At 33.4% G+C, this 25,106-nt stretch overlaps 1 protein-coding gene across 1 annotated transcript in view; it reads left to right on the plus strand.

The window, feature by feature from the left end:
* The first annotated feature begins 12,585 nt into the window (after positions 1-12,585).
* Positions 12,586-25,106, plus strand: part of LOC145946721 (discoidin domain-containing receptor 2) — a 76,832-nt gene continuing 64,311 nt past the window's right edge. Inside the window, exons 1-2 of the mRNA XM_083056474.1 lie at positions 12,586-12,812; positions 12,868-12,987. The gene's annotated coding sequence lies outside the window, so the exon portion shown is untranslated. The remainder of the gene's footprint in view (positions 12,813-12,867; positions 12,988-25,106) is intronic.

Consider the following 25,106-nt stretch of genomic DNA (forward strand, 5'->3'; position numbering starts at 1 on the left):
AGATATATCAACACGTGTTTTATTATACATATATCACTAATTTTCATTAGAAAAAGTTTTTGATAAATTATATAAGTATTCATCATTTTGAATATAGCAATTCTACTATCGTTTCAATTAAATCATATTAATAAAAATAAATATCACGATCTTATAAATTAAAAGCAATACATATAATATGCATATATATAAATATGCCATGCGAAGGTTGATAGATGAATTTCAATATCTACTCGAAGAAGATATTTTATTCAAAATTAATAGCTCCAATAAAGATATAAAAAAATAAGACAGTTGTAAAAAAAACAATTTGTAATATTCTTGCAATATAAATGCACTATAAAATATATAGATTTGTCCGGCTGCTATATCAAGGAACATATGGTGAATAATCGTTCAGACCCGACCTTCATCAAAAAAGGGTCGACAACGGATTGCAAGGATACATCGCTGGAAGAAATCGAACTTTGAGTCACCATCGAGATATCGATAACTGTAAAGATGGGATTATTCCCTAGATAGAAGCGATAACGTGCGAAAACCATAAATTATGTCTGAACCAAAATCGTATATATATCGTGCTTGTCTCATTAAAATACCAGCTAACAGATCCATTTGGGAATAAAAATTGAATTGTATACTTGCAACGTGCGGAATATATTCCGTCACGTGGCCGATCATTTGTCATATTCACAAAAGCACATGAATTTACGTAATCGCATAACGATGTACGCGGATTACACATTGAATACGCCACTATAATTTCGAGTGGATTGTGTCATGCGGGGTACATGAAATCCTTCGATCAACCGAAAGCAAGTGTCCGATAGTGTAGCGACATACGCATGTACTTTGTTGAAACTAAGCGGTTTACAATCACACACAGATTAATGATATTTGTATTTACATTGCTCAATTGTTAAATTATATAAGACGATCATCATAACAAAATATATGACATAGATAAAAATATAACTTAAAAAAAAGAACAAAAGACAAATACATTAAATGCACATATAATAAGATATCCAAATTTTTATATACAACTAGCTTTAAAAAAATGACTCTATCTTTTCTTTATGCTTTACAGAATTAAATATACGTGGAGAACTGAAATGCAAAATCAAGAAAATTATTAATTTAAGCCTAATCTATTTTATTTATAAAAAGATGAAGAAATGCATAACATTGTCATCTCTTTTTCATGTAATTTTCGTGCGCATAATTCGAAATACGGTTTTTTTCCGAACTCTCTGAGATTCAAGTTATTGAGAATTATTATTATTATATATGATGCAATATTTCGTGACTGTTGATCCGCATAATGATTGAACATTGATATTTATAATTTGTAATTATTTCCTCATTTTTTCCTATCTTTATATTCTTCCTATTATTTATATCTGCAAATTTAAATGTATGTATCATATATAATCAATATTCTCTTGTGTGCAATATATTACATAATACAATGTGCATATAAGTAAATAAAATACATCACTATCACAAAGATAAAAAAAGAATCAATTAATACTATAAGTAATGTAGGTTTGTAATATTGCAAAAGATTTAGATTGATAAATTTGCACAATAAGATTTATAAATTATTTTATATATATAAAAAAATATTTAGCAGCGTGCAAAACAAATTTGTCGATGTTTAAGTAATGTTTTTTTTAATTTAAATATATAAATTTGGTGAATGTAAAAAAGAATTAATAGATAATCCGCTATTATGTTTGAAAGATGTGACCAAACTTATTCGTAAACGAGCATTCAGAACAATGACAAATGCAAAGAGATAATACAGGCCATTTTTCGATCGCGACATTTCGAACACATTCGTAAACACAGCGAGCGATTTTTCGGTGTATTGTTATTTTTATAGATTTATTTCGAACAAATAAAATAAAATGGAATTATTAATTTACATGATCGTGTAAAAATTTCACGTCTTTCAAATTTTCTTTCTAAAAAGAGATGCCAGGATGTAGAAAGAATGAAAGAAGATAATGGACAGAAAAAGCAGAATTTTCGTAAATCTTAAACAGACCTTGATTTAATGAGCCCTTGCTTACAAATTTACACCTACATGCATGGAAAAACCTGAAGCAACACTTTTGTGCCTGGCGTAGAGAAGATGATTCGAAACGAATATCCTTTCAACGGGCACAAAAGACATGTCCTAAGGATGTCGGGCGTGTGATCGATCAGTTGCTCGGCGAAACGCGACAAACATGCACGTGTAAGTACATATAGAAGTAAATTTCAAGGCACTTTGATTGCCGTGCATGATAAGCCATGCGATCGATTGTACGTTAAACAAGAAAATCGTTTCGTTTTAAGCACGGGATGAGAGATAACGCTTTAACGAGAATAATTATTGCAACGCGCGACATACATATATACATCTGCTTCACTTCTTATCCATATGATATTATTATTAAAAAGATACGATAATTGAATCTTTTTTGTATTAAAAGAGTAAAGATTTAATTAAATGTAAAGATGGAATCTCTTGCATGAGTGAGGTCCTTCTTACTTGCAATCAATGTTTCAAGAGTACAATATTTCAAATAGGTCACATGTGATTATCAAGAATTTTTAATGATTTAAATTATTTTATCTGCTTTGCAATACTTTTCAGTAAATGAAGGCAGTTGGTTTTGAAAAGAAAAGATCATTAATACAAATCTCTCAAGACTGACTGCACCATTGTGTCTTCAGGAATAAAAGACTGGATTTATAAAAATGAAGATTCACGAAGAGAGAGAGAGAAAAACAGAAATCTGTAAGAGAGTATCTGTAAAGATGTCAGTAAAAATCGAGGAATCACGACGTTATTTTTATCCAATATCTCATGTGCTTTGGTCCAGTAATTTTCGTTCGATATGATGTTCGCTTTTGCAATGTTCAACGGCTCGTATATACCTGTCGCACACAAGTCTCGCTATACTTAATATAATGAGGCGAAAGACGTAAAATGCGTAGGTCTTAATGTCAACCTAAAATAATCAACCAGGAAAAATGCTTTTGTCGTCGTTTTTGTGCCACGGTGAATGAAATGGAGCGCTCTTCGTATACGCGCGTTTATTTTTTATTAGAAATTTCAAAGCATGACGTATAAATAATTGACGTTAATCAAACACACCGTGCAATTTCGACATGAATGCATGTCTTTACTAATTATCGTTCAAATTATGAATGAATTTTACTGGCATTTAGAAATTAATTCAGTCACAATTTATTCATAATTCAAACGAAATTGAAAGGCTAATAAATATAGCCGCGTCACGAATTAATTCGGCGTAATTTAACATCTAAGATTTAAAAGATTAATGCAATTTATATTGTCAATTAAGAGCAGAATTTAACGTCTATCGTAGATTATTCTAACAATGAGGAGAGAGAGAGAGAGAGCATGCAGAATATCGAATGTGCATGTGACTATTTCGAAGCTCCCAAGAATCCTATTCGCGACATCGTTGCATCAGGATTTCACGAGATAAAAATCGGGAATTTTAGATCGATCCTTTTTATTGGATAATATTATCACGATTTTTCTGCGGCTGACCTAAATAACTCTGCCGCTGTTTCATCTCGGCGTGCATTTTCCATTTAACCGTTAATATCATCGATCGTCCGAGTCGAGATAGCGATAGTTGCGACGGGCATCGGCACGCCTCGCAAAGCAACATCCTACGCGGATGCACCGTGTTTATTATTAATTCATCGAAGCGTCGCGTCGGATGCTTCACCCGCGATCGCGCATCAAACGATAAATTATTATTTCCTCCGGGTGCGACGTTGTGCGGCCGGTGTCTTTGCGACATATAAGGCAACGAGTTTTGATCGATAGCCCGATGTCAATGACACCCCGTCCTTTGTTAATTTATAAAAGCATCAATTATTTGTCGGTCGCTTTGTGTCAACGGCAATTCTATTTTAATCAATTTTTTTGCGTATACTTGGACATATAATCTACAATGTATTTGTAACGTCTATATACGTTCATTTATAAATACATCGAATTTGCCGACATTAAAACTGTTTTTTGAAGCTCTAAATATTGCCACAAATACATTTTAAACCTTATATTTAACTTTCGTGGTCGGAAAAAGAAATGGGCAATAGCAGGATAAATAAAATAGTGACACTGAATAACATATTTATGTAACTTTAAATAAAATTTATATAATAGGAAGAACAAATTTAGTTGTTCCATTGTTTTTTCGTAAATAGATAGGAAGAACACATTTAGTTGCTTTTTGTAAATAGAAAAATTTTATTATATACTGTCGAGAAGACAAGACTCGATTTATTGCCGGAAGATTTATTACAGTTATATAATAAGAGTAAAAAGATATATATAATAAGTTATATAACAAAAGTATATAATAAGAGTTAAGAGATAATAAGAGAATATAAAGATAATATAATAAGAGTAAAAAGATAGATCTTTTTACCTTTATTAATGATGAGGAAGTCACCCCATTAGCTGTCAAACACGCATCGCTTCGACACCTCAATGATATCGCAAACGTGACGTATAAAATAATAAAGTGATCGATTGACCGATGTCGGCGCTATACGTCAAATATATATGGCCGGTACATCATCGGTGCGGTTCATGGGTACGGAATAGCCGCAAAATTCTTCGCGTGCAACCAACGCGGGACACGCAATCGTCCGTTCGCCACGAGAATATTTCACTGACAGTAGCCTAACAGAACGCCAACCGGGGCCGCCGCACCTAATATTTATATACCTTGACGCCGCTGCGTGTGCACGCGTAAAAGAGTCAGAATGACGTCGCTGGTTAACAAAGCCTGTTACATTCTGGCATGAACAAAATAACCAACATTTTTCTTTTTCGAAATTAATTCGTCCTTTTAATTACGGTCAATTGTAACTTTTTTTTTATAAACATGGCACTAATGTTTATCCCGATTGCGCCGCTTTATATCAATAATTAATTAACGTTGTTCATGTATCAGTATCCTGTCTCAAACACGTGAATATCGTGAATAAATAATCGAGACGATTTAAATATATACATCATTACGCGCAATAATTCTTATGATTGGATTAACACGAAGGCTGCAGAGAATAAGCGTTACGTTAACAACAATGTATGATGCTCCGTAATTAAGGTCATCGTTTTAATATTCGCGCGTTTTAATTACCCTCCATAATGAGAAGTTTGCATCGCCGACGACTATTGGCGGGACTCTGGGCTTCACCTACGCTTGCAAACTCAATTATTAACGTATCCTTTCCCTTGGCTTATTACGAGTTAATCATGGTAGCTAGCCGTTTTCCGGGGATTTGTTCGCGACGGGGTTTGTGCCTGTAGCACCTGCGGTATGTGTTGCTGCATCTGCGGCGCGACAAACGATGCTGTTGCGTACACGCATGGTTGCGTGCAGTTTATCGACTGGTTGAAAAAGTTATGATTCCAGATAAAGAGACGCGCGTGAAAAAAAAAAGAGAGAGAGAGAGAGAGAGTGACAGAGGGAAGAAGGCAGGGGAGAGGGTTGCACAGAGAATCGCGATGCATTTGCAATTTTGCGGTCGGTCGTGCGTGCGTATTGTGTTGGCCACCAACGTGGACGGCAGAATGTAAAATGCGGAAGAATCGCTCGTTGGGAAAGGGAGATCGAACAGAAACGAGGTCGGGGAAAAAATTGAACCCGCGGGATTTCATTGGCGCGCTATCTACTGCCACGGTCAGTTTCTGGCGAGTTATATTCGAGCGAGGATACGAATGGAAATCAAGAATTCGTGGAGCATAGGGGGTGGCATCGCAACAGCAACAACAATAGCAACAGCGCGGCTGTTACCGCGAACGACAATGAAACATTTATAAGAGCGCGCACGAATGCTAATGATAAAAACTGATCTGTGTAACCTGGCGCATATAAAGTGATCGGATGCTCGAAAATGTGTACATTACGTTTCTACGGGGTTGAATGGACGTATCAATTTCAAAAGCACTTCGCGATACAACGATACGTAAACGCGTGCGGAAACTGCGAGCGCTCAAATCGCAAATGTATAACAAGAGGGAAGAGCGCGTTTCGGCGAAATAATGAACACGATTGTTGCGATTGAGCGCCGACGCGAAGCTTGCACCTGCTTACATTAATTTCGATCGGAAAATAATGTGGCGCACATCTATCATCACGTATGACTGATCGTTTTCTGAGCCTCGTGAGCTTTCAAGATGAGACTTTTTTTGCAAAACATTTACAAGGTCTTGGCACATAAAATTGTATTCTATATCTCTTAGAGAGATCACAAATGTTTGCTGTATCTCTCGGTTTATTCTTCGTAATTGCCTACATGTAAAATATGATACGAAACAACATTGTTGTTTTATTAAAATTTTTCACTGTTACACGAAGAAACTCGCAATAAGTAATTTTTATGCAAACTCAACAATTTTTCTACATTTTAGCCCGTTATATTAAACTTGTCATTTTAAACATTAAATTCTCGGCATTGTAATTTTGACTTTGATTTAAAACATGTGTAGATATCAAGTTTAATTAAAATCACTTGTCATTTGGGATGTCAGATTTTCAATATTATATTTAATTTTGGCAATTTAACAAATATTTAGTGTGCCAGATAGCAAAATTGTACAGAGAAAAATTGTCGAAGTAGAGAAATTCAATTTTTATACAATGCACTCGTGTAGAAACTGCGAGGATTAATTCCATGACAATGAGAAAATGTTTCTGATGCATGTGCGCAGCCGGTCAAGAATTGAATCTCTGATAAAAAAGTGGAAATAGAACGAGTCCAGTCAAGCTGCCAATATCTTTCTGCAGATTTGTGAGTGCCGAGGGCCTCTTCTACTTTGCCTCTTCGTCGAGATATCACGGCAACTTTTCACCAACTATACCTGCTAGCGATAAATAACGCGAGCGCGCATTATTCGTCGACTTTCTCGGTCATCTAGATCAAGCCTAACGCGCACAAGATCCTACAAAAACTTACGTAGAATTTAGTATCAATCTTCTGTGATTTATCAGAGAAACGGAACAAAGTATTTTTTTCTTCCAAGTAGAATAAATGAGAGAATACATTTCCACGTTTGAGAGTTCTAAGATTATTTCAAAGGAACAATTATTCTGAAACTACATCATTATTATAGAGTTAAAATATTCAATTCCATTACTTGGTATATATATGAATTATTTTAATGTGATTTTATAATGTAAGAAAAATTCAATAAAATAAACGTAAAAAAGAATATTTAATGTAAAGAGAATAGAATAAAATAAATGTGAAAAAGAATTAAATGTAAAATTGATATACGCACAATTATTGTATTATTTTTATATAACACAATATATTAATTTTAAGTATAAATAACTTTTGACAAAAAAGAGATTTTAACTTGCATTAAAATTTCTAGTATATTTCTAATATAGAGTGTACTTTTAATTGAATTATTGACAAGAGCTGTTCTATTTAATTTGTTTTTAAAATTTCTAGATTTTAAGCTTTGCCAGTTATATCTAAATACATCGATTATTATCTTTCACCGCGAAAGTTGCTTCAATAAACAGTGAAAATAGCAAACCTCGAACCAGGAATTCGACTAGTCCTTACGAGCTAATCTAAAATCGATGTTAGCCAAAGCCGTTAATTCCGAAGACCATAAACGGCCCAAGGGCCACGAAACGCCTCGGTGACCCTAGTCACATAACCCGGCATTTATTACGAAAGATTTTGGAAATCCATCGAGCGCTAAGGGGCATGGCGTATCCATGGCGTAGGCTAACACAGTGGTCACCCTGGACCGTACGAGAGGCATCCATTAACTAAGCTCATAATCCTTTCAGTTAAGTTAGCACATGGTGCGACGGACCATCGTCCATCGTTCTCTCACAAACACGTAAACCCTCCTGTCCTGCGACCAATCTTACTCTTTATCTTTTTCGACTTTTTGCAGATACACGCGATACGCTCATTACCAGTAATTCCCTTGTAACTTCATTGTTTTTTATGAGTTGGATCGTATGAACAGCTCTATTTATTTAATTAAGTGCCTTTGACTATTCCTCAAAATGAATCGTAAAAAATCAAACTTTTACACTACGACTAGAAAAGTGAATTTTACAGAAATTCGAGCTTTATGAGTACTGGTAATCATCAGCTGCTTTACATCATTCCTTGTACGTCTAAAGAACAAGAATCTTGGATGTAAGATTTTAAAAAGGCTAAATGTCGCGTGTATTATTTTAATCTAGTTCAAGTAATAAAAATACTTAAATATATATTCACGCGCGATATTGTATCGTTTCCTTTTAAATTATATTCACATCTGTGAATCTAATTGTAAATAGTTCTTAATGCAAATTTTCGCGTCATATATCTTACTATAATTAATATTTCACCGGTACACTAGCAACGTCATGCCGGAACAAGGCTTAACGACTGCCTGTACTCTTAATGATGAAGTACAGTGTCACATTCTCGTAGTAAGTAAGACCACGATAGGTAAGATGATCCGTTTTACTATCAGATGAGAAATTATTCGCGAGAATATTCCTCACATATGTATAGTCAATTTAAAACAGCAAATTGAGAAAGCAATTTTGAAAACGCGGAAATATATATGACGATAATTTACACGTTAATCTCATTAACAATTCAGGAATGTGTTCACCATTTTATACGTTACGAACAGCATTAAAAGTTTTGACACCGCTTGCCTATATCCATCGCTTGAATTAATTATCATGCAATTTATTAAGAGGATTTACGCAATATGTTGAAGTCACCTGACGTCCTGATTAATTTTGCACTATCAATTAAAAAATAATTGTCGTGAATTACGTGGAGGCTCATTATTACGCCACTTTAGATCAATAAAGGGTTACACCGAACCCCTCATATACGTCGGCCCGATGCGACAAGAATTTGCATAACATTTTGAAATTAATCGACTTTCCTGCTAATTTTCAATACCAGATCATAAACCAATATCAGCCCTTTGTTACTGATGATATTATCTAATACCGATAATGATCATCTCATCATTTACGAACAATTTGTTACATCGATAATATTTCATCATCGTCTTGCCATTATTTGCCACGCATACATATGTTACTATAGTTGCTAACTGGAAACTCTAGCACGTCTGTCAAATCATTATAATGTGCAATATTCGATAATGAAAGTCAATGAGAACGCCGCGAAATGAAATTATCAATTTACCAAATTAATACTCAATGCTAATAATCAATTTATCGAGTTACGCTATTTATATGCGTTTTTTTCTTGTTTAATTATCTCTCTGTCTATGTGCGTACATTGGTCTATAACTATTTTGTACGACCAATACAAAAATATATTTGTTTTATAACTTTTTGGTTTTAGCATTCTCATGTTTTAATGACGAAATCCAATTATGTCGTAAAGCATTTAACTGCCAACTTGTGCGACTCCCGTAATATTACATACAATTTTCTTCGCATTATACCTAATTGACCGATGTCAGTGCGTCCCGTCTCTTTCGTCGTGTATCGATCTCGGAATTATAGTGCGATTATACGGTGCACCCATACAGCTAGTACGATTTAGTACTGTACTTCGTTTGTTGGTTTTGACGGCGGGACCAAATTGCTGACTACAAGTCAACGGACATGGTCTCAACTCGATAAATAATGCATAATAATATATACACGCTCGCTTGACAATTGAATATTTCTCTTATCGGAATAGAAATAATCGTCGCTCGCGGGTTTTATAAGCAAATGATTTTATAAATTGTTTAGAATAATATTTATGATAAACGACGTAATGGGGTACGCAACAACAAATACATTTAGAATTTATAGCAAATTTATTTATACCAAATTTATTACTTATCAACTACGAATTTTAAAAGACGCTCTAAATAATTCAATTGACCGATGAGCGAAAGTCGATGACATATCTGCGCTTTATGTTATACATATACAAAGGCTATCAGTGTTGGAAGTCGCGTGCTTATGAACGATTTATCATTAACTTCTGAGACAAGAGAGAAAAAGCAAAAAGAATATATTTGAGGGACAAATACTCTCCATATAGCTTATATAAAGTTAATTAATAAAGTCTACAGTACTATATTAAATCATAATTTTAATATAAAAGATTGATGACAAGAAAATATATAAAAAGCTTATCTGCAATAATATCGTTTCTCGTAACTTTGTCTTTGTACAATTCAAAAAATTTAAATGTCTATACAAGAGTGAAAAAAGTACCTTAGATTGTATGTATAAAAATCTAGTAATAGTGAGATCCGGTATGCTATCGCGACGCATTATTGATCGAGGAACGTATCGAAGAAAATCGTGAGTCGCTGTTTTTCGTTTCTTTTAGTGAGGTACATAATTAAAAGTTACGATCTACACATGTTGCGCGTTAAGATCTTAAAAGAGGTGTGACAAAGTAACTTTATTTTACGCTTATTCATTCATCCTTGATTACATTGTACGTATTTGCATGCGTGCAGTATCACTAGTAAAAACTTAATTAATCAGATAAGAATATCTCGCGTGAAACTTACCTGAGAACTGATTCGTAACGCCGCGATTGGATGCGCAAATTGTTGAAAATCGACAAAAATAAAATGGTATGGTAAACAAGAAGCAAAACCGAGCGATGCAATTGCAATCCATTGCCCGTATATATCTACATTTACTTTAATCGGCGTATGCCGCAACGCAAAACGAACGAAGGGCCACGTTCGGGATATTGCAAGGCTGTTTCGGCATCTCGCATGGATACGGCGAATGTTGGCGGACGGCAATCGGCAGATGAAACTGCAGAGTGCGCAATCCGCTATACTCCTGTCCATATATTCTTCTTCATAACGACCGGGAATCAAATGGAATCACATGCTCGATATCGGTATCGATGACTCCTCTCAAAAAAAAAAAAAAAAAAAAAAAGGAATGAATGGAATGCAAAAACAAGGCGCACAAATCAGACTTTACACACACACACACACACACACACACACACACACACACACACACACACACACACACATAATAAATACATATATATATATATATTAAAAATATATGTATACATATATATATACATATTATTAAAATTATAAAAATTTGCTACCAATCAAATTTATATGCAAAGAAATTGATGTAACTTGAATTTTAAAATAGTTTGCTTTTATAAAAGCTAAATATATGTAAGAAATTACATATAGAAAAATGGAATTTAAATAAATGTCACAAAGAAATTTTGAACACGAAATAATAGCTATCATAATATACTACCTACTTAATTCACGATTATGTACACTGTCTTGTAGCAATATAAATCTATTTATAAGTAACCGATGTTTGTTGTTGTCAATCGTGACCATTATTGAATTCGTCCTTAATAGACAATTTATATTGTCACCATCGTGTATCGATCGACAATCACAACGAACAAACTCTGACATTAGCGAACCATTCAACATCACGCATATTTTGGGTCAACTGATTACCGTATTTTTCCAGCACGTACTTGAAATAAAACTGTTATAAGTGAAAACTCTTTATTATACAATATAAATATATTTTGCAATCTTAAAATAACAAATGTTTTGGAAAAAGTATAACATGCAGATATAAACCAATGTTAATTGAATCGAATCAGTACTGTGATGATGCTTAATATTAACCAATATTAAAACATTGCGTATTTCCAATAATAAATAAATGCTATATAAATAAACACTGGTGAATAAAATAAGTCATTATGTTACAGTGTTTTTTTTTCATATTTATGTATTATAAATATTAATATAAACCACACAACTTATTTGATCGTAATAACCAAATAATAAAACAAATAATAAAATGTATGAAATATACAAAATTGTAAAAATTCGGTATTAAGTTTTCAGATAATTACTTGCATGACTTCTTAAATTTTAACAAACACGAGAAAAAAAATCAATAGCAATTTACATATATTTCTATCAATATGTATAAATAAATTTCATTTTAGTTGGCTAATCGCAAAAAAAAACAATAAGAAAAAGCAATTTATTTCGCAAATATATCTATCGAAAATAATACGATAATACTAAATAATCGCAAAAACATTACAATTCCACGAAATATGGAATAGGCACGATATGCGGATTATTATTTATCGTTAAAAGAAAATAAGTCGTAATCGATATATCGAAATAAAAGAGAAAGCTGTGAATATTTTCTTGTATCGAAACGCGCGCGCGCTTTCTCGAAATGAGTGGTTGCTGTGCGTATATGGTCAGCCACGCGGCCGAACCACTTACTGTTTCTACTCCTGGCTCCGCCGGAGCCTACCCTAGCGCTTTACCACTCGAAGTAGTCACTGGCTGTAAGCGTCAGACCGTTCGCTTTAGTAACGTGATACGCGTATAGGCTGACTCTCTTTCTCTCATTCTTTCTTGTTGATCTTCTCGTCCTTCGACTCACCTGCTCTCACGCCAAGCCGTCCGTCCCTACTACGTACCACGGTGCTCTCCCCTCCCTTATTTCTTCCCCCTCCACCGAAATCGATGCTACTCGCGGATCGCGAGTTCAGTCTGCGACTAGCAACCGCGCGTATAACATCGTCTCTTCCTTTTTTTCTTCCTCTCGCTCTCTTTTATATCTATTCTGCTCATCGCATGTTTGTATTACGCGAGTTTCGAAAAGCGCCGAGAGAGAAAGAGCGGAAATCTCGATCGACGACGCGCGTCCGGTGTACCGGCTAATTGTAAGACGATTTCGAGAAGAGATAGAAAAGGTGGAAGATATAAGGTGAATATATAAGATGAAAACCGATGTCGTGTCGACGATGAATTTCTGCAATCAGATATTTCGCTGTTGCATCTTTCCGGAGCAATCTTGAGGCGGTCGGATGTACAACGCGCCATCGCAAGGGATAACAAGGGATAACAACGCGCTCCGTTACGCCGGCAGAACTGCTAATTCGGTGAGTAACAATTGATAAAAATCTCTTGAAATTTTACATGCGTGCATAATGTATATTTGTGAGATTAAATATTTTGAAAAGAATGTCGTAAATTACGCACTTTCGCGAGGCGGTATACAAAAAGTAAACGAAACTATGATCAAGGACAACTGCTATCGCTACGAGAATGTTTTATATCACAAACACAAACATGCCAATTAAACAAAATTATATTTCAACATTTTATCATATATATAAACGTTAAACTATCTGAAAAGTTTTTGTTTATGTGTACACTATTCGCTATTTATACACGTCGTTGATTCTTATTCTGTGTCTAGATATATCCTTTCTCTTTCTTTTAAATAAAATAAGCTCTTGAACAAAATTTTAAGAAACTCGCAAAATAAATATACCGTAAACGTAGTAGTACATAAATATAAAGGAAGCTAAAAATATATAATAATTACTAATAATGATAGAAAAAAGATTGTCGTACCGTTTTTATAAAGCAGTATTCGTTGCAAGTAGCCGAATGTGCGATTGGTCAGCCCCGGGTCGGCTTTACCGTAAACATCTCAGTGACAGTTTCCATTAGGGCGAACCGTAATATCCCGACAAGTCTGCTCATGGTGGTTTCTCTCGCGCGTTCTACCGCAAGAAATTTCATTCCTCTGTCACCCCCTCGTATATATCCTCCGACATTCTCTCTCTCTCTCTCCCCTTCCCCTTTTTTCCTCCCTCTCATCCCCTTAATCGCGATCTCCACACGATGAATACGATCATATGTGCACGGACATACGCGACCCGCCGGAACTTTGTTAATTAATTGCTTCGGAAATATAATCCACATCGAGTGTAACTAATCAGCGAGAAACTCGGTCGGACGTTGACGGGCATGTTTGCTGCACCTATCACGTAGCGGGATGGAAATGTAATTTGCCAGGATAGAGTTAGCCCCGTTGAATGCCGCGGCCAACCTTCAGCCGTCTCCTCCCCTTCCCCCCCTCATTCCCTCACTTTCCTCTTTCAACCTCTCTCACCCCTCGATGCCAGTCCCGTTTCGAGCCAGACCCCTCGCAGCGTGCCCGCTCATTGATCGCTATTCTGGATTTCACATGTAAGGATCCAACGGAGCAATCTAGTGTGAAAATACGGCTCTGCGGTGCACGCGTTCGCCTATCAGTCTCTATTTCGACGAGGGTTGCGCGTATCGGTTAGCAAAGTTACGATATATATATATCTTGTGTTTCGTGCTTCGTGTCGACCTGACAATGTGCGTTTCAAAAATCACAAATTTCTCTCCGAGATGTTAAACGAGTTATGTACGACGAGATGTTTTAGAACCTCGGCGAACCGTTTTTCGTCTATAGATTCTTGAACCAATTTAGAATCGATTTTTTTTCTTACTCGAGAACCGTCATTATATCCCTCGTAAACTTCTACAATTTCAACATATTAAAGATCTTCTCGAAACTAAAATTTTAAAATTACAAATCCTTTAAATAAAGTTTGTGTGTGCTTGAAGTTTAATATAAAATTTACTTTTCTGTGGAGTTTATACTTCTTGAAAAGCCTTTATTTTCAGTTGCCTATAGCTCAAAACTATCCACTTGTAATATTTTTCTTAAGGAAAAATTAATTTCAAATTAATTATTAAAATCATAAATAAAAAATATCTACAGAGAGATTTTATGATTTTAACTTATTATTCCATATATCTAAAATCTATTATTATAGTCCACGACATAATGTGATACGTTAATAAAACATTATTCAAATTTGACATATATTTGATCTAACAGTGAAATTCATGTATTATAAATCTTAAAATACTAAATTAAAGTTTATTTATAATATCGAGAATTTAATGATATATTTTATATAAAGGGATGATTAAAATTGCCAACTGTTGCGGATCTGTTACGATTCTCATAAATGCAACGAATATACATGATAATGTTCATTTAAAATTCAACAGCACGCATATTAATTACGCACATAATTAGCTCTCTTATGAAGATTCTTTTGCTTCCAGTGGGATCGTTTCCGCGTTTCGATCAATATTAATTCAAACCAAGCTTCATTAACTCCCGAAATGAAACCTAGTTAGTGTCGCGAAATATAAATTGAGTCTTTCGTTAACAAAACAAAGATCTTACGATAGATCGCAATTTATTTTAAAAGAGGGGAAAAATATATATCGAGACGCGAAATAAATGTAAGCAGAAAATAACTAGCATTGAGCGATGGGAAATAATCGGACGTGCGTATAGAATAAGCGAAGAGGAAAGGCAATGGATGGGAATGCGGAGTTTCGAGGATTACATGGAAACGGTTTCAGTGTCGGATATGTCGATGAATTCGCCGGATGGTTAAGCCAGCAGTTACGATTAAAAGCCGCGGACTTCCATCGTCCATTCGCATATACATATATATATAGCGAGTCTCGATATAAATTATTTAACACCAAAATATCGCGAAGAAAATACAAACTCAGACTACAATTGCAAATTTATTCGATAACCCTCCGATAGATAAAAAATATCCAGTCTGCAAATTATTACGCATATACACGCGAATATATGTATTGTTCTTTAGTATCTCGATAGTATCTATAAATGCAAGTAAACCAAGGGGCATGAGCGATCAAGATGTCGCGTTTGCGTCGCGGAGAATAAAAGGCACTTCCAAAACAGGTGGACTTGAACACGATATTAGATTGCGACATTTGTACACTCGTGACTGTACATATGTCTGGCCTCAGTATGCGGTATGCGCTATGGCTGTGCGGTGCGGTAATACAAATAGGGGTTGCTCCCGGGCGCGACGCCTGTACGGCGTAGCTTCACGCATCGCTTACTCATTGCTGAGCATCCCCAGCCGTAGTTGGTGCCGCTCTTGGGACACGCGAAATTTACTTTAGCCGCGAGCGAAACTTTAAAGCGGTGTTTCGAGGACACCGCCTACCCGCGGCAAATAGCGTTTCAATTCGTGTCACAGAGTCAGCAGCGTCCTAAGTAACTACATAGTCGCGCATATGTAAACGACGGTGCACACATCGATGGCGTTTAATGCCAATGTCACGCCACGGAATGCACAAAGTTTCGAGCTTGTTTCGAATGCAATTTATTGTCATGTATAGCCGCGAATTGGCTGACAGTTTATTTAGCGAGTCGAAAAGCAGTTCCAATGGAAGGCTCGTATTTGTGTGACGATATTAACAAACTACATTTTAAAATCTTTTTACTTGCATGCAATAAAACAGTGTTATGTTGCACGATTAAATGATTGATTTTATTACTATTATTATATGTCTTTTTTTTTTATGTATATAGATACATCACATTTGGGACTGATTGCATAGTTTTATCGAGTTTTAAACTGAATTTATTTTAACACGTAACTGTTAGAGTTGCGTTATACGAGGATACAACGATAACATAATGCCCCGTACAGCGGAATTGCTTTAAAAAAACTGGGTCATGTGTTGCTACACGTTTATTCATATTTTCCTGCATAAATACGTCTCGCATATGAGAAAACGTGCATATTGTTTTTTTTGTTGTTATACGGCAAACGTTTACTCTTGCTTGCGGATATGCATAGATATTATTTTGTGAAAAAAATGCAATTCGGCAATTACAGCATAATGTGTGTTTTATGCACATTTTATCGATGTAACCGCGCTCTGCCAATTATCCGGATATTGTTTTCTACACATTAAAAAGGTACAATAGTCGAAAATATAATAACTGTCTCATTACTATACATAGTTGTATCCGCAATATTTACTTTTTCTCTTTTTAATTAATTTACAATTACAAAAATGTTCGCAAACAAGCATGTTTTGCAAGCCAAATAAGATTAGCATTTGTTATATTTTCCTTATGCATAATTGATAGATGGAAAAAGCGAGATTATATAGTAATTTCAGTCATTTCAACGTATTGATTACTCAATAGTTTATCTCGTTGTTATTTAATTATTTCCTCGAAGTTATGCGCATACATGAAGCAAATTTGTGCACGTGCCAATTCGGTTTTGCCAAAATAACGCCATCTGTTGCGTCCATCGTTTTACAATGCCTGGCGATCATCACTAACAAGACACATGGAATTTATTGTCCCTGGTTAATAAAATTCATTGTCGGCAAGACACAGCGACGGCATTTTAGTTAGTCGGCTGCGATCAATATAGCGAAATAAATTTTCTCGAATTTAATTCGCCGTATTATTTACGCCGTTTTATTCGCATAATTGGCCCACGTGCCTTTATTTTTGCCAAAGTAATAATCAACAAGAAACATCCGCAAGAGCTCACGATTGTATAAATAACTGCGTAAATAAATACTGACCGCCCGTGACTCGTATGCTCTGCCAGTCTGACAAACACGGTCCCTAACTACTGCGCGATAACTAGCGCAGTTCATTTCGTTTAAGCGTAAATATATCCAGATATTGTGCTTACCAATATAATACGCGGAACATTGCGTTCTATCCCTAATTATTAATATTGCCTTTTAATACATGGACCACGCGTTAATTATTATTTTCATTATACAAAAGTTCTACAGCGCGTATTATAAACTGATTATACGATTAATATAGAAATGTACTGTTAAATGTTGAATTATTACCTTAAATCAAGCTAAACGTTTAAATTATTAATAAATGTAACAAATAGGAGAAAATAAAAGAGAGAGAGAAACAGTCTCTAAATTTTATAGTATTTAAAAAAAATTAGTTGCTTTGTTCGATCATAATCGAATAGAATCGCTAAGAAGTTTCATCAAACAACTAGGAAAATTTTAATTTTCTTGTCGCTTGAAAAAATATAATTGTTTAAGCTATTACGCTTCCATTAAAACTATGATTCTATTTAAGTATAGGGCATGAGAAAGCTAAATATAGCAGCCATTACACCTAATGCTACTACATTAAGAGACTATTCGTATACGAATTAAGATGATTAAATTTTAAATAGCTTGACGTCCTCGATGCGGATGATTAATAAGGAAATGTTTTGTTTCCATAGTTGATGACGATGTCGATTCTCGATTTCCGTCCATATTACTTCCTTATCCATCGATCAATGGAACGACGATGATTAGTCCGACTCTCGAGTCATTAGTGCGCTTCGAGGCAACAAGCTTTTCCATTATTCGCGACACGTACGACTATCCATTGTTGGTTTTCATTTTTTTTTCCACGATCAATTCATTACTATTTTCTTAACTCTCATCATAAGTTTAGTGCGAGAAGATTAGATCGCTAAAAGTTAACAAACTCTTATTATTTGTTATGTCACCCATAAATTCATTATATATCAATGCCTTTTAAATACTATCATATTCTGTTACGTGTTAAAATTTCATTTAATAATTTTGCCATTTTTACGATTAAACGATTTCTAAGAAAATCAACGTAGCAACTTTAACGATAATAAATCATGTGATCTTATGTGTTTGTTCATATATTTACGCTGAAAATTAGCTAAAATTAAAATGGTAAATATGGGCTAATTAAGAGCCACGCGCGGTAATTAATGCGCAAAATTATATGTCGTTAAGCTTCATTTATTTAGTACGTTTCGGTCCTTGTATCGGACCATCTTTAACTTAGAGTTTATTAATTGTGCATAAACTCTAAGCTGAAGGTGGTCCGATACAAAGACCAAAACGTACTAAATAAATGAAGTTTAACCACATATAATTTTGCGCATTAATTACCGCGCGTGGCTCTTTTAATTAGCCCGTATTTACCATTTAATTTAATTTAAAAGAGCCTTTCTAGTTTCTTTCTCATAAAATGAAATAGTTTATACAGTTGATTCCAATTCTCATTTCAACTTTCTAATTTTTCCCTACACGCGCTATGAAGAACTAAAAATCAATTCTTCAAAATTATTACGTCCCAAATGTAGTAATAATAATAATAATTTGAACGGATATATAGTGTATGATATGCAAAGGCGAGTTTGATCAGCAAGATTATGGCTAGATAGATGGATCTACGTCCAACTTGCTCTGCGCCGGGCAGATAAAGCCTTTGTTCGAGAGGTCAGACTTTCGAAAACTGTCTTACCGATGTACGTGTACTGTAATAAGGGTTTAAGATCCGCTAGAAGCTCGCGCCGAGATTGTTAAACTTCCAAGCTTGCGAACTAGAAGCGCCCGTCTGCCCTTAAAGCCGTTCCACGACACTAGACTATCATTCGACTCTTGTAGATCAGCACAATGTTCTACTAAAATGATCTGCAAAATTAGTCAGAAGTTTTTATGTTGTTTCCTATGTATACTAATACGCTCGTTGCATTTTGTTTGCAGTCGCAATGTGTCGTCTTTATACAAAAATTATCACTGGCGCTCGTTATACTAGTAGCTCTCAGATCGTCTCTATGAACCTGATCTTACGCGAGACAATAACCAACGACATAATGCAAAATATAATAATCGTGACAATTCGAATGGACAACTGCCGAATAGCGCAACATACACGTGATACGACGGGCTTCCATTGCATGGAATCAACTCGTGCTCCACTTTCCGCATAAGTAGAGTTGGAAGCTCCGTAGTGGTAGAACGAATCGAGTAATAGCGGCTTAAGACAGGCTTCGAGCTCGCTTGAGAATGTCGAACTTCCGTACTTCGGGCCAGCGGTCGTCTGCCTCGTTAAAGTCGTTCGACGTTATCCACTTATGTCGGAAATCGCAATGGCACCTTGCAACCGCAAAACGGTCCGCGAACTCGCACGTCGACGCGCAAAACTCGCGCGAATCAAGCCCTTCTGCAAAATTCAATATAAATGTTTCACTGCAGCATTGCTTGTGTAAGCAGAAAAATACGCGATATCGCTCGCGATTATTTTCAACAGACAAAATTTCATCAAGTGGATATTCTCTACGTGTGTTTATATAAATTATTTATTTTAAAAGCAATGCAGAGTTGAATTTTCAAACTCTTGTTAAAATCCATATATCCATTTATATCAACGATGTTTGAAAATTATAACATTTTAAAGTTCCGCACTTATATGTACATATGTATACACATATATACAAAAAATCACATCACTTTCAATATAACTATTATTTTAGCGCATTCGTGAAAAATATCGCATATAATGAAATACTCTTACAATAAATTTATACTGCTTTAAATGAGCTTTTGTCTGCTTTCGCGTAAATCTTCTTGAGTGGTCAAATACTATTCGATCGTCGATAATACGCGTTCCTTAATAACGACTTAAAACCGACTTCGAAGCTCACTCAAGAGTACTAAAGTTCTCTCCTTGTCGACTCACTCGGTCGTTAGACTGCTCACGATATCCGAGTGTCTATTATACGTTAAGGTTCTTACACCACGTAACAATTAAAAGAGCAATCACTAAGTGATTTCCAGATTTCCAAACGCGCAGTCAGAGTTTAAATCTTTCTTTGATAAGATTGAATGATGATAAGCTTTATGCAATATTGAAAAGCCGATACATTAATTTCATTTATAATAACTTTAATTTGTTTAATTAATCACAATTTAAAAAAATTTTGCATTATTTCTTGCTGAAAAAATTGTGTCTTAATAAATTTTCATTAATTTATTTATCTACTATATATTATTAATTTTATTTAAAATATTTTATTTAATATTTATTATTTATTAATAATAGATTTTAATATAGATTTAATATAGATTTGTAATATTTTAAGAAAAAACATACGTAGAATAACTCAACTATATCTGGGACATCTATAATATCAAATTTTTTGCAAATGTTTCATTTATCACACCGTCTTTGAACAATGTGTGTTTTTAATTAGGTGTAGAATGATCCAGCTAAATTGCTTTGTAACGTAGATATAACCGTGCGTTTACTTTCAAACAAGACGTTAAAGTGACATGAAGGATCATTTCCTTTTATTGGTCGCGTACGTTGACATTTGTGAATACATGTCAATCTGATTTTACCAACATTCAACGCCTCCAGTATTTTTGAACGGTTTGACTCTATTTGTAGACATATCAAATAATATATGAACTCACAAGAGAAAAAGAGGAAGACAGAAAGTATTTATTCGGAGACGAGTGTATTAAATACAGTGATCGAAAATGACATTTCTATATTTGTAAGTTTGTTATTTGATGATTATCTTATGAGTAATGATATTATTTTACGAGAAAATTTATATTCATTTAATTAAATTTTAACTTTTAAATATTTTTTGTAACTTTATATATTGTAATTTTATATATATTTTAATATTAAAAAATTAAGTAAACTATGAAGTTTAATTGATGTATTATCTGGCGCATTACCTATGCTCCATATAGACAACACTAATTCATATAAAACAATTTAATGTATCAAACTACGCACAAATATTCACATTGAATATTTACAATATGCAGTTTTATTCGATATTATAATAACACTTCTTCAATTAATATTTTTAATTGAAAGTATGGAAAGAAAGTCTTTATAAAGTTACATTTTTATTTTTGTTATTTTCTCGAGTGTATATATACCTATATACACTGGCGGATCCTGAGCGAGGGCAGGTTTTGGGGTTAAACCCTCCCCCCTTGCAAATTAAAAGAAACAGTTTTGCTGAATTTGTTTAAAAAATATAAATAAAGAAAAACAAACATTAAAGAGCTATCGACGTCAGGATCCGCTAGTGTATATATATAAGTATAAGATACACTGTAAATTATACTCATTACGCATTCAAGGAATTAAGTATAGATAAAGTCAGACATAGGACGAAATGATAAGATAATTTCATTGCACGAAAATAATTAGATGAAATTCTTTATATCTATATAATATATATATATATATATATATATATATATAATATATATTATATCTATATAATATATATTATATAGATACAAAGAATTTCGCCTAATTATTTTCGTGCAACGAAATTATCTCATTATTTCGTCGTATGTCTGACTTAATCTAAACTTAACTCCTTGAATGCGTAATGAGTATAATTTACAGTGTATCTTATACATACATATTGTATATATTATATATATATATATATATATATATATATATATATATAAAGAATTTCGCCTAATTATTTTCGTGCATGAAATTATCTCATCATTTCATCCTATGTCTGACTTAATCTAAACTTAACTCCTTGAATGCGTAATGAGTATAATTTACAGTGTATCTTATACTTTCATATATATGTATATATATATTTTATATATATATATATATATATATATATATATATATATATATAAGTATACGATACACTGGAAATTATACTCATTACGCATTTAAGGAGTTAAGTTTAGATTAAGTCAGACATACAACGAAATGATGAGATAATTTCGTTGCACAAAAATAATTAAGCGAAATTCTTTATATCTATATAATATATACAATATGTATGTATAAGATACACTGTAAATTATACTCATTACGCATTGAAGGAGTTAAGTTTAGATTAAGTCAGACATAGGACGAAATGATGAGATAATTTCGTTGCACAAAAATAATTAGGCGAAATTCTTAATATCTATATAATATATATATATATATATATATATAATATATATTATATCTATATAATATATATTATATAGATACAAAGAATTTCGCCTAATTATTTTCGTGCAACGAAATTATCTCATTATTTCGTCGTATGTCTGACTTAATCTAAACTTAACTCCTTGAATGCGTAATGAGTATAATTTACAGTGTATCTTATACATACATATTGTATATATTATATATATATATATATATATATATATATAAAGAATTTCGCCTAATTATTTTCGTGCATGAAATTATCTCATCATTTCATCCTATGTCTGACTTAATCTAAACTTAACTCCTTGAATGCGTAATGAGTATAATTTACAGTGTATCTTATACTTTCATATATATGTATATATATATTTTATATATATATATATATATATATATATATATATAAGTATACGATACACTGGAAATTATACTCATTACGCATTTAAGGAGTTAAGTTTAGATTAAGTCAGACATACAACGAAATGATGAGATAATTTCGTTGCACAAAAATAATTAAGCGAAATTCTTTATATCTATATAATATATACAATATGTATGTATAAGATACACTGTAAATTATACTCATTACGCATTGAAGGAGTTAAGTTTAGATTAAGTCAGACATAGGACGAAATGATGAGATAATTTCGTTGCACAAAAATAATTAGGCGAAATTCTTTATATCTATATAATATGTACAATATGTATGTATAAAATACATTGTAAATTATATTCATTACGCATTCAAGGAGTTAAATACATATTAAGTCAGACATAAGACAAAATAATGAGATAATTTCGTTGCATGAAAATAATTAGGCGAGAAATTCTTTTTATCTATATAATATATATATATATATATATATATATACACTGGCGGATCCTGGGGGGGGTTAAACCCCCCCTTGCAAATAAAAAAAAACAGTTTTGCTGAATTTGTTTAAAAAATATAAATAAAGAAAAACAAACATTAAAGAGCTATCGACATCGTTGATCCTGGAATAAAAGCTAATCATGAAACCAAAAATATTAAATAAAATAATTTTGCAAAACCCCCCCATTATCGACGTCAGGATCCGCTAGTGCCTATATATATATGTATATATATATATATTTGATAGATAGAAAAAAATTGGAACAGGTATAATAATATCAAAAATCTATGTATTATGTAATAATAACGTTACAATCGATAGCACATATTTATACACGGTAATGATATTATATAAATAATTCTCAGCTGTCAACTATAATGTAATAAATTAATTAGTCGGTGCGAGGTGGATGAGCAAAGGATAAAGGCCTTCCTCATAAGTTTAATGGGCAATGACGCGCGATAAGATTATCGGAATAATGTAACGTGAAATTGCATTAAATTTAACTCGATATTCCTCGTGCTGAAAAATGCTTGAATCATATCGGTGAATCGCGCAACGTTAATGCCCCTTTTTCCCATCCCCTGGAAACTCGGCGCAAGGAAATATTTCACGGCTGACGCGAAAGTATTGGTCGGCGGAACTTAATTTTATTAGCAATCTAGAATACGCTGCGCCGGCAAAAACGTTCACGCAGCCGCGGAAATCGGCGGACATGAATCTGCATTAACTAAACGCCGAAGCCGATTTAATTTTAGTTACGAGTGCAAAATAATTGTTTTGGTTTTCGAGGAGAGAGATAAAATCTTTGTACCTGAAACATAATCGGTCGGCCCGAAAATACGGAAAAAGAAAAGAGTAAATATATCATTTAAATTGTATAACACTTTCTTATCTTTGCAAAATTTTATCTCATTTAAACATTTTCCTATACAGAATATTGGATCGAAAAAATAATGGTACATATATGTAAAATTCGTTGAATATAATTTTTGCTAATCTAATATAATTAAATTTTTATAATTCCCTTTTGTTAATCGAATTTAATTTGCCGCATAGAAATATTTCATCATCGCTATTAGTGCCATTAACGTAAAGTTTATAGAGACCGTGATTTTCCACTGAATGCTTATTTAGTATTTTGTGCTTCAGCTTTTCGATCTTTGCCTTAAGATAGATCTTTAGACTATTAATATAATGCGCTTGTGCAAACAGAAAGTTTCTGCACGTCTTATGAATCGTTTATATTAACAGTTTTCTTTTAAGTCACAAAATCTTATTAAAGATCTTTCTTAAGTAGTTACAGTCGGGATAAATAATCATCAAAAATAGCGGCTACTTAACAAAATATAGACATCGCTATGGCAAATAAAAATAATTTATTTACCACTCGTACAGTTAATTATATCGACGGTAATACAGTTAATTATATCGAAATATAGAAATAAAATATTTGAAGTAATGTTTGCACATTTAGATAATGATTTGAACTGTCATATCATATGTATATTTTCTTAAATTAAATTAAAAGTGTATTATCACTAATAAACAATGGTTTTATAGTTATAAGTATAGCACTGTAAACAATAAAATATTATTGAGAAGAATTAGTTAGTGGCTGATTTTCCAGTGAAATCTTACTGTCATAATCAATGAAACACGCATGTATAAGACGGCGGAGCAAAGCTTGAGTGCTTTCACTGAAAAT

The sequence above is a fragment of the Prenolepis imparis genome, unplaced genomic scaffold, assembly GCF_030444845.1.
Source record: "Prenolepis imparis isolate NDT839.2.m4 unplaced genomic scaffold, iyPreImpa1.0 SCAF_2, whole genome shotgun sequence".
NCBI classification, from domain to species: Eukaryota; Metazoa; Arthropoda; class Insecta; order Hymenoptera; family Formicidae; genus Prenolepis; species Prenolepis imparis.